The sequence below is a fragment of the Pseudochaenichthys georgianus genome, chromosome 6 (genome assembly GCF_902827115.2).
Source record: "Pseudochaenichthys georgianus chromosome 6, fPseGeo1.2, whole genome shotgun sequence".
NCBI classification, from domain to species: Eukaryota; Metazoa; Chordata; class Actinopteri; order Perciformes; family Channichthyidae; genus Pseudochaenichthys; species Pseudochaenichthys georgianus.
In genome coordinates this window covers 38062124-38072600 of record NC_047508.1, presented here as the reverse complement: position 1 = coordinate 38072600, position 10477 = coordinate 38062124, and positions in this window count along the sequence as shown.

Sequence of the window (10477 nt, the reverse complement as noted above, 5' to 3'; positions counted from 1 at the left end):
TTTTAGTGACTGCAAATCTGAAAACTGTATTTCAGTATATTAGATATGTTTGGTAGTGGATAATACCACAGTGTAAATGCTGCTGTTACCTGGAAATAAGTCAAAACAATTTATCAATTAGCATCAGATGGATCAATTTCACAACACCAATACAATTCATTACAACACTGTACTAGTTGAGCTGAACAACACCATGGAAAGATGCCAGTGTAAATGTCCGTTTAACTGTTATTTCTCCAGATGATGCAATTTATCAGTCCTGTATTCAAACTGGATTATGTTGGCCCTTGTAGGCTTGTAAGTAGGTCCGGTGGTCAAAATGGATTTCACATTTTAATGGGCTTATAAAACCACGGGGCAGATGGTTTTCCCACGGTTACGTTCCTGTTGTATATGCAAACTGGGATGCCACTTAACACCGCAGTTTTCATAATGCTGGACAATAATTACTGTTAATTTGCCCAAAAGACAGTGTGATCTCCCATGGTTGTTGTACCCTGTGTCTATAAGGGCCCATTACAATGAAATGGCCCAACTATTGAGTAAGAAGGCATGAGAGAAGGCCCAATAGATGTGTTATAGAAACTAAGAAGAATCCATTTTCATAACACACCCCGGTAATTTACATGTTGTCCTGCCATGACTGATGGCTTTGTTATCATTAATAAGATAACACTTTTCATTTTGCTCAAATAATTCTAAATGTAGGACGTAGTTTACCCCACTTAACGTCTTATATTTTACTTCCTCTCAGACAGATTATAACTCTTGAATTCTTTTTTTTTACTGTGGGATTTAGAGAAGAAAGAAATGTTGTGGCTGGAGTGAGATATGGTGTCACATATTTGCAAATGTGAGAAGCTTTGCATTCTCAGCAAAGTGGGCTCAGCCTGGGAATATATTTTGTAGCTCATAGAGGAGCTCTCACTCGTATATTTTTTGTCACATCGTTAGAATTTCTATACAGAGTAGATTTATTTACCTTCCAGTAATTAAAAAATGTTTGTTCCCATAGTTATGTGCATTTTATATGTCAGTCACAATGCTGGTGTACAGTCTAACCTCTTTTTAAATGTGTTCTACCTGCTTTGGTTACAGTGCATGTAGACAAAGAAGATGTCTGATCCATCTGCTAAAGTTTTTAACAATTTATCAAATCATTCGCTCGCAGAAATGTGAAAATAGTTTTGTTGATAACATGATAAATTCCAATAAAAAATCTAGTAAAAAAAAAAAAATAGAATGATAATTTGAGACTGTATTGTATCACACACTCTTGTGAACTAACCCCATCTGCAGATTTGTGTTTGCTGTAAATAACATTTGTAATTTAAAGCCTCATTGATTTATAACAAATCTCAGGTAAGCCAGCTGTTAAGTAAACACTGCATCAATAATTTTGAACGATCAATAACCAGAATAACATACAGCTCGGTGGCAAACTCTCTACGAATTTGATCTGAAGAGAGCTGCTGCGTGTGACTTGAGAGCGAAGCATCTGTGGCATCCATCAGTTCAAAGTGCTTTACAGATTAAATGCAAAAGACAATTCAGAACAAATACAGCATAAATACATTATTAAAAAGGCATTTAAAAACAGGCATAAAAAGCAAAGATAATGAAATAAAATAAATAAATAAACACAGCAGGAACAGAATACATGACTAAAAAGGCATACTGTAGTGAAGTGGGCAGCTCAATTAAAAGCAGCAGCAAATAGGTGCGTTTTTAATCTGGATTTGAAAATGGGAAGTGTGTCAGCGGACGTGCACGATTTGGGCAGTTTGTTCCAAATGGTTGGGGCACAATAACTAAAAGCTGCTTTTCCATGTTCAGTGGTTTAATCATCCCCAACCCCCCACCCCGCGTTAACTCATCCAGTTTGACAGAGACCTTCCCTCCACCCAAATTACTGCACTAGACTATCGTGTAATTCCCTCTTGCTAAAGGCAGATCAAAATGTTTTCAACTGTAAGATATGTTTATCCACCAACCAGCCAGAGTGTTAATTATTTCCAATATTCATACATTAAAGTAAATCCCTCAGAGTGCAGCATGCAGCACTCTGACACAGCGGTAATGGCTGAACCATCACAGTGGTATTACCTCCACATGTGAATCCCCTCATTATCCTAAACTGAGCACTGACAATGGGTGTTATCACGATTTTTAGAGGGCTGATAAGCACAGTGGAGCTCATAGTTAGCATTGGGTGTACAACACCTATTATTAAGAGCATTGATTGCATGTTAACACATCAGTAGCTGCTTAATAGTGAGGTTATGATAATGGTTGGATTGGTTGATGATTAGTCACAGATGGTGTCACAAGGGACTGTTTGTTTACGCAAAGAGGGCAGCTATTCAAAATGCCACAAGGGATTTCTGCATTGCATCCCTAGCTTGTTATACTAAAGTGATTAATACTAAATAAAGCATGCATACATTAAGTCTTAAGTAATTTGATAGTAAAATACATGTGGACATTTCTAGATATTAAACTAATCTGAATGTGAAGTGGAAGTAAGCGGAAAGTTCCCTCCTTTTTAAGTTTCTAACTTTAGTTTTCGAGAACATACTAGATACGTATGAAAAGTGTATTATTAGTTAGCCCTCACTTCCTCATGTTGGGCTTAAGGTCATTGGAAATCTGAAGGCTTGAGTTAAGTGTGAGCTACATTACATTTTAGTAGTCGGTTTCACCGATCTTACAGCAGTGATGAAACGAGGACAGATGGGTCACACCTCCAGAGAATCTTTGTTGGAAAAAAATGTACTTTTTCTATCAACATTTTATGAGATGGGGTTAGAAGGGTAGGTGAAGGTGACATTTGGAAAAGGGCCTTTTTAATCAACACCCAGGTGTTCAAGATGTAAAGGTCTAATCGAAAAAAATACTCTTGTGGAATATATTTCTAGACTTTTACAGGCTGGTTGGCTGACCATAAAAGGTTCAAACCCCATTTACGTTGCTTTGTTTAGCAAGATGCTCATATGCTCACAATGACAATGCTAACACTATGTTGGCCACTTTTACCATTGTAGTGTTAACATTTTCATTGTTAGCAAAGAAAAAGCCATTAGTTTGACTGGCCATAAACCAAAGTATTAGATTTCTTAAACTTTGATGTGGTGTTGGCTCTAGATCAGTGCTTCTCAAAGTGTGGTCCGCGGACCACTGGTGGTCCGTGAGCGCCCCCTAGTGGTCCGCGAGTATATTGGTAACATTTCACATTTGAAATAAATAAATACATTTAAGTTGTCCGAACTCTCGCGGGAATATCTCCGCAATGGAGCGCGCTAAAGTTTCACTTTCGATTGAATGATATAGCCCAGCGCAACACCTTCATCCCACTTGCTGCCACTTGTTTATACCATTTTCAGGCGATTTGTAATCTGTTCTAGAAAAACGATGCGATTTTGGATATTTGTGGAGTTAGGTGGTCCGCGAGTGTTTTTTTATTGGTGAAGTGGTCCTTGGTGTGAAAAAGTTTGAGAAACACTGCTCTAGATGAAACAAAATAATATTTAGGGAAACATGAATGTCCGCGAAACATTTGATGGTATTCAACTGTTTAGACATTTCATAAAAACAAAAAAGTCAACATTGAGGTGGCGCCCTTTATATATACAGTCTATGGGTGGCGCTAAAGGAAAGGTTATGGGTTCACTAACGTCTGTCAGATTCATTCTTTGGTGACCATGAAAGTCTTTACACACATATGGTTATCAATTGAATACTTGATGAAATATTTTAAAGTGGAAGATAGAATGACTTACCAACGATGTCATCCCTAAAGCCACATAATGTAGGTAGATTGGCTTACTAAACACAAAAGCTGAAGAAGAAAGTCATTTGGGACTCTTTTTTCTACGTGTAAGCATCTTTATATAAGATGATGTTGGAGATATTATGCGATGGGGTGGAAGGTAAAGGGAATTGTTAATCAACACCTAAGGGTTCAAAACGTATAGGTCTTATAGTAACATCCTTGTGTTGATTACACATGAGGAATGCTGGTTTGTATTGTACAATGGCTGCACACTCAAACATCAACAAGCAGCTCATTATAACTTCAGACTGAACAACAGATATTTTAATAGCTTGTAATGGCAGAGTGGAATCATTGTGAAACAGACCAAGTGAAACGGGAAGATAAGGATTGCAATTAATGTAGAAGAGAAGAAGCCTGAAGTCTACTGTACAAAAAGCAATTCATCCACCTCTGGCAATCAACAACTCACTAATTGCTGTTGAAAATGACCCACGCTCAGGCAGATTGTTTATTGAGCAACTAATCTATGCTCCTCAGGCAATAGAAGGAAGGAGAACTTGATCAATGTCCCATCACGAGTCTTTTAACCACACATACAGGAGTAGGCAATAGACTCCTCCCAGCACATGCTTAACATGTGTAGAAAAAGGTCTCCATTAATCAAACCATTACCATGTGGGGGGTTTGGTGACATTGAAACAAGCCAGGATATGCTGCTCACAGTATGGGGTAAGCAATACTCTTTGAAGTTCTATTATGGGTATACGTTTCCGTCTTATCTGTGAATGAAATATTAACCTCCAGACCGTTGGCTAAGTGTTTCATAAATATTGCATGGTGTGGAAGAAGTAATTGGTTCTCCCATCTATAATGGCTGTCACCCTGGCCTACAGAAAAGTAAATGGCTGTGCAGAAGATGGCAGTATGGCACATAATATAATTTTGTCGATAGAAAGGCACTTAATAGTTTGTGATTGTAGAGGTATTTTCCAAAGTGCAACATATCCATTTCAGGGGGAAAAGATTATTACCTGCAATAAGACAATGGACGAATTTCCATAACATCTTTAAAAAAATAACAGGAAATAATTAGATTTGTTTCAAGTGACTGTGTGGGAGGATATATCAACGTTTTAAAATTCATTTAGGAAGCAAGCAGATTATATTAGAATTAGAAAAGGGAAGATTTTATGGATTAGCCCAGCACTCTGAAGCTGGTGGATGTGTCCTTGTCGCTGCCCCAGTATCTCTGACTTGTCTATTCAATAGTGCAGATCAATATTCTAACGTGAGTGGTGTCTCAATTATATCAAGGCTTGAAAAATCGTTCTTTAACAGGTTCTCTCTTCATCTCCGATTCGTCTCCAGTGATCCAAAAAGTAAAAGATGAGGTCGCAGAAGGATTAGGGATCTTGTCACCTTGTTATGGAAAGATCAGGTGTCTTAAATTCCCTTAAAAAGAAACCGATGAAAGCAGAGCGTTTACAATCTTTTCTAAGAACAACCATGAAGCAACGTTTTCTGCACAGACCACTGAGGGGATAGCCACTACTTTCCATGATTTAAGCAAAACCAATGAAAATACAAATGATAATCATTATTATTTTATTTGTTTGAATTTGTCAGACAGTTTATAGATTTGTTATCTTCACGGTCATCTGTATATTTGTCTTACTCTCGAAAGCTGGTTTATTTACAAAACGCTGCGGCGCGGCTGCTTACAGGAACCCGCACGTTTGACCACATCACACCAGTTCTGGCTTCGCTCCACTGGCTTCCTGTCCATTTTAGAGTCCATTTTAAGATTTTATTGTTTGTTTTTAAATCTCTTAATGGGCTGGCCCCAGAGTACATCTCCGACCTCTTACAGGTGTACACCCCATCAAGGGCTTTGAGGTCGGCTGATCAGCTGCTGCTTGTAGTCCCAAAAACAAAGAAAAAGACCAGGGGAGACCGAGCGTTCTCATCGGTAGCCCCCAGGCCCTGGAACGACCTGCCCCCTCATGTTAAATTGTAGCCCACTCTTGAAGCTTTTAAGTCCTGCCTAAAAACCTACCTCTTTTCCCTCGCTTACCAGTCAGTCTGAGCTATGTCATACCTATTTGTATGCTTTTACTGTCTGTCCTTAGCCTTTATGTGCCTTGTATTTATTCTTATGTGTGCTTTTTATCTATTCGTGTACAATTATATTTTATTATAATTTTATGTTCATTGTAAAGCACTTTGGCAAACCCTCTGTTTTTAAACTGTGCTATATAAATAAAGTGGATTGGATTGGATATGTCTATTCTATTTTGTGCAATGCCTTGTTTTGTTTTATGCTGCTGCAACAAAAATGTTTCCCAAATTGGGATGAATAAAGTACATCTTATCTTATGTTATTATCAATAAATATTATTCATGAATCTGCCATAACGATTAGAAGCTCTAGACAGAAGTCTTCATCCAGAACTCTTTTGTATTTATAGGCGTTAAAATTATGTTGAAACTGAGCTTAACCTTACCTTCTTTTTATTGTATTTTTCTCTTGTAAGTATTATATTTCTGTATGCAATTATATCAACAAAGAGGGAGTTGTTTTAAAGGGACCATGTCATGCTTTTCCGGTTATTACCCGTCCCCTTGTGTGTTATGAAGGTTTTTATGCATGTAAACGGTCTGCAGAGTCACAAACCCTCAAAGTACACCCTGTAGCGAGTAAAACTCTAACACAGGAAAGACCTGTCTGTGCTGCCCCAGAACGCCTCGTTGGACATTTCTCATTTTCCATTGTTTACTTCCTGGGTACTGTGACGTGTGAACACCCAGAGGCCACACCCTCTGCCAGCAGAACATACTGTTGGAAGCTCAGGTTCAGTTCAAAACTGTATCCATCCAGTCATGCCAACGAGGGTCTGTGTCCTGCATTGTGAGGGGATATCTTCAATGCATGCCTTACCGAGGGCAGAACCACGACGAAGTCAGTGGTTGAAATTTATTTTTAACACTGTTCCTTCAGATGTTCGAGCCTGTAAGAAATTAAAATCAATGTTTAATGACGTAATTTAGTTTAAACATACAGTAAGCTTAAAACTGTTTTATTCTGAAAACATTTCCGGTTAGCATTCGTCTGTGGCTAACGTTGTTGCTAAAGTTTATTTTGAAAAGCTTTACCGGAAGAAGTCTCCGGAATATCAACAGTGAGCTTAACTTCCGGTTTTTTGTTAGCAACGATTACAGCCGTTAAAATGCATTAAATAAAAAGTCATGAAAGAGAGTACCTATGAGGAGAAGAGGCGTGTCGAGTTATACAATGAAGACACAACGTCTAAATCCTCTGTTTTACGCGATATCGGACATAGAAGACCGAGGAGGGAGGTCCCCCTGCGTCACCACATTGAAGAGGAGGAGCCACATTATGAGATATATAGTTAGGTGACGGTCTCTTTTCCACGGCCGCGTGAGGACAGCTGCAGCTGCTCTCTCTACCACCTTCTGTTTGTTCCATTACCGCGCTATTTAATTAAAAAACCCATTTGAACCTTTTGAGAGACTCCATTGGTCTCCTTATTTTAAGCTTCTCTCCTGGGACGCGAGAACAACGCATACTTCTAATAAGCCGGTATTGTACTGTGTGCGCAGCATTTCACGAAACAAAGCTTCACAAACCTTTCAGCGATTCATGCCGGATATGTACAGTTACGGCCCCTACACACGGCGGCGTGCGTTGCCGCTTAGCGGTGGGCGTGTCTTGAACTTGGGGAGTTTACGCGAGCAACGCGACCAACAACCAATCACATGAATCTCATCTGTCAATTGCATAAAAGGTTTTACATGTCACACTTTATATGATGAATATTTATGACATTAATGCCTATGGTGCTATTTTACGCAACATTCCATGCTGGCTAAATACTGTCTATGCCTGCATACAAAGCAATAGCAATGTTCAAACGAAGTACACTGGATATAAACTCCCCAAACAGGCGAAAACCTACCAGTCTTACCCACTGTCTCTGCCACCTCCCTCCATGCCTGGCTCCTCCGGTTTGTATCCCGGTAGGTGAACAGAGACTGATCATAAAGCACCGGGTGATTCCCTACCGCTACGATTATTTTCTCCTCTATTTTTTGGCATATGAGGAAATGAACTGTGGTCTGGCTCTCCCAGCATACACAAGGTTTGATTGGCTAGCGTTTGTACTGGCAGATTTGCATACGCAGGATTTGATTGGCTGACGCCTCCGTCGAGGCGTCAAAAGTAGAACATTGCTCTACTTTTGCAGCGAGCACCGCGAGAAAATCTACGCTTTGCTCCCATAATGCAGTTTGGCGAATCGTGACGTCACCCCATTCAAAGTGAATGGGCAGAAGCGTTGAAGCGGCAACGCACGCCGCCGTGTGTAGGGGCCGTTAGGGCACTGAAGAACGATGCTGTTCCTACTTTGTTTGGACCAGCAGGAGATTCGGGTACACAACCTGTAAGTATTGTTATCTATGTTCGTTATTTTCGCGTCCAGGAGAGAAGCTTTAAAAAGGAGACTAATTGAGTCTCTGAGAAGGTTCAAATGTATACTTTAATTAATAAAAAGCGCGGTAATGTTACAAGCAGAATATTGTTCAATCAGGAGAGAAAGGCTGCAGCTTCCTCTCGCAGTGGCGGCCGTCAAGAAGAGACCTCACAAGCCTTCGTCTTTCCCGCTTGCTGGCTGTTCGCTCCTCCTCTCTGGGAGCTGTAGTGACGTAGGGGACTTCGCCCCTCGTTCTTCTGTGTCCGATATCGCGTTAAACAGAGGATTTTGACATTTTACATTCATTGCTTACTTCCACATGCCTTTTCTCCTCCTTATCTCTTTCATAACTGTATATGTAATACATGTTAACGGCGTCAATAGCCACTTTAATGATACTAATGAGCAGTAGTCCCGGATGTCGTCATGACAGATTTTCAGAATAAAAGCTTGGTATTGAGAACTTCCGTTTTTTTCCAGAATAAAATAGCATTTAAACTGACGGTATGTTTAAGGTACATTATGCCATAAAACATTGATTTGAATTTCTAACAGTATTCATTGTTGTTTGTGTATTTATGATGTTTTTCGGGCTGCTAAGCCATTGACACAGTGCTAACTAGCTAAGTTGCCAGCGTTTCCATATCAACTCCAATGTCAGCAGATGGCCTTACATGTATCTCATAGCAGGAGAATGTCTGCATTCACACACAAAATACTCATAGACAGTATACTCCGGGTGATTTACCGTACGGTCAGTCGCGAAACTTAATTACATTATAGTTGGCGTTCCTAGCGTGTATGCTATCGAGCTAAAAAAGGTTACCAAGAGCTGGACATGAGTTTGCTAGGGAAAACATTGTTGTTATGCAGCTACAATGAATGATAGCAGACTACCCGTATAAGATTGCAATTTTAAATATGTTCTTGCTAATATGAACCACTAGCTGTTTTTCATAGTAGGTTGCCATATTACACTGAACAACTAGCAAACGTAGGTTAGCATATTAATCTAGCTGGCAAGCTAACGAACCTAAAACAACTAAGTTTCTCTAATATTTTGTGATTTGTATTTGATTTAGTCAGGAACTCCCGGCGTATCCGGCGGACAACACATGAAGGGATGACCACTCTGATGCCTGGTCCTAAAAAGCACCAGCTTACAAAGCTGCAATAGGCAAGATGCCGAAAACGCCTATAAGGGGTGTCATGGATGATATACAGTGTATATATTTATATTTACACATGTTCATTTTGTACATTTCTAAAAATAAAGTTTGATGGAAATACTTAGTAGCCTTATTTGCTCCTATAACATATCATTCATATATAGGAAACCATGATTTGATTTTTCATCAAACACAGTAATAGTGTTTATTACAGGTAAGAATAGAGAACCGCAGTGACGCGTCCTAAAACCCGGAAGTAAGTTAGCATTTTTACCACGTCCGGTTCCTTCGAATAAAAACAATGGGATTTCTCCATAGGATTTTGGAAAATAGCTCCAAATAAGGTCTGTGTTTGAGACACATCGAAGAGACGGATCACGTTTTGTTCTACGACATTAAATCCATCAGCAGGGACCCCGCTGGTGAGTTCTGAAGAGTTTACGTGTCTGAAAAACGATGGTCGTTACCGAGTGGCTGAATAGGACTACAGAAGTTGTCCAGGCCGTTTTACGTCATTACACCGAACACGTAAACACTCTTCTAAGTTTGCCCTGTTCTGCTTGAAAGCAAGTCCCTGCCTCCTGCAAAGTGTTCAAACAAACGCTTCAACTTGTACCATTTACAATCTGTATGTTTGAATATGGATCTTAAGTCGGCGTGACGTTGAAGCAGCGACCCTGCTGTCATTCGTTTATAGCATAACGTTAGCATTTTGCTTCTTGCAACTAGATCTATGCTTTTTATAAAATTATAAAAGTAGGATAGACATGTGGAGATTATCCGGCTGAACAAAACGTGATCCGTCTCTTAAATGTGTCTCAACCACAGACCTTATTTCCAGCTATTTTCCAAAATCCTACAGAGAAATTGCTTTGCTTTTTGACGAAGGAACCAGAAGGAGATTACATCCAGGTTTTAGGACGTGTCACTGCGGTTCTCTATAACTTACTCTTCTTCCGTTCTATGCCTCACAGGTCCATAATCGAATCTGTACATGTTATGGAGGTGTGGTTTGAGACAGTTTGGCTCTAGTCCTGGGTGGT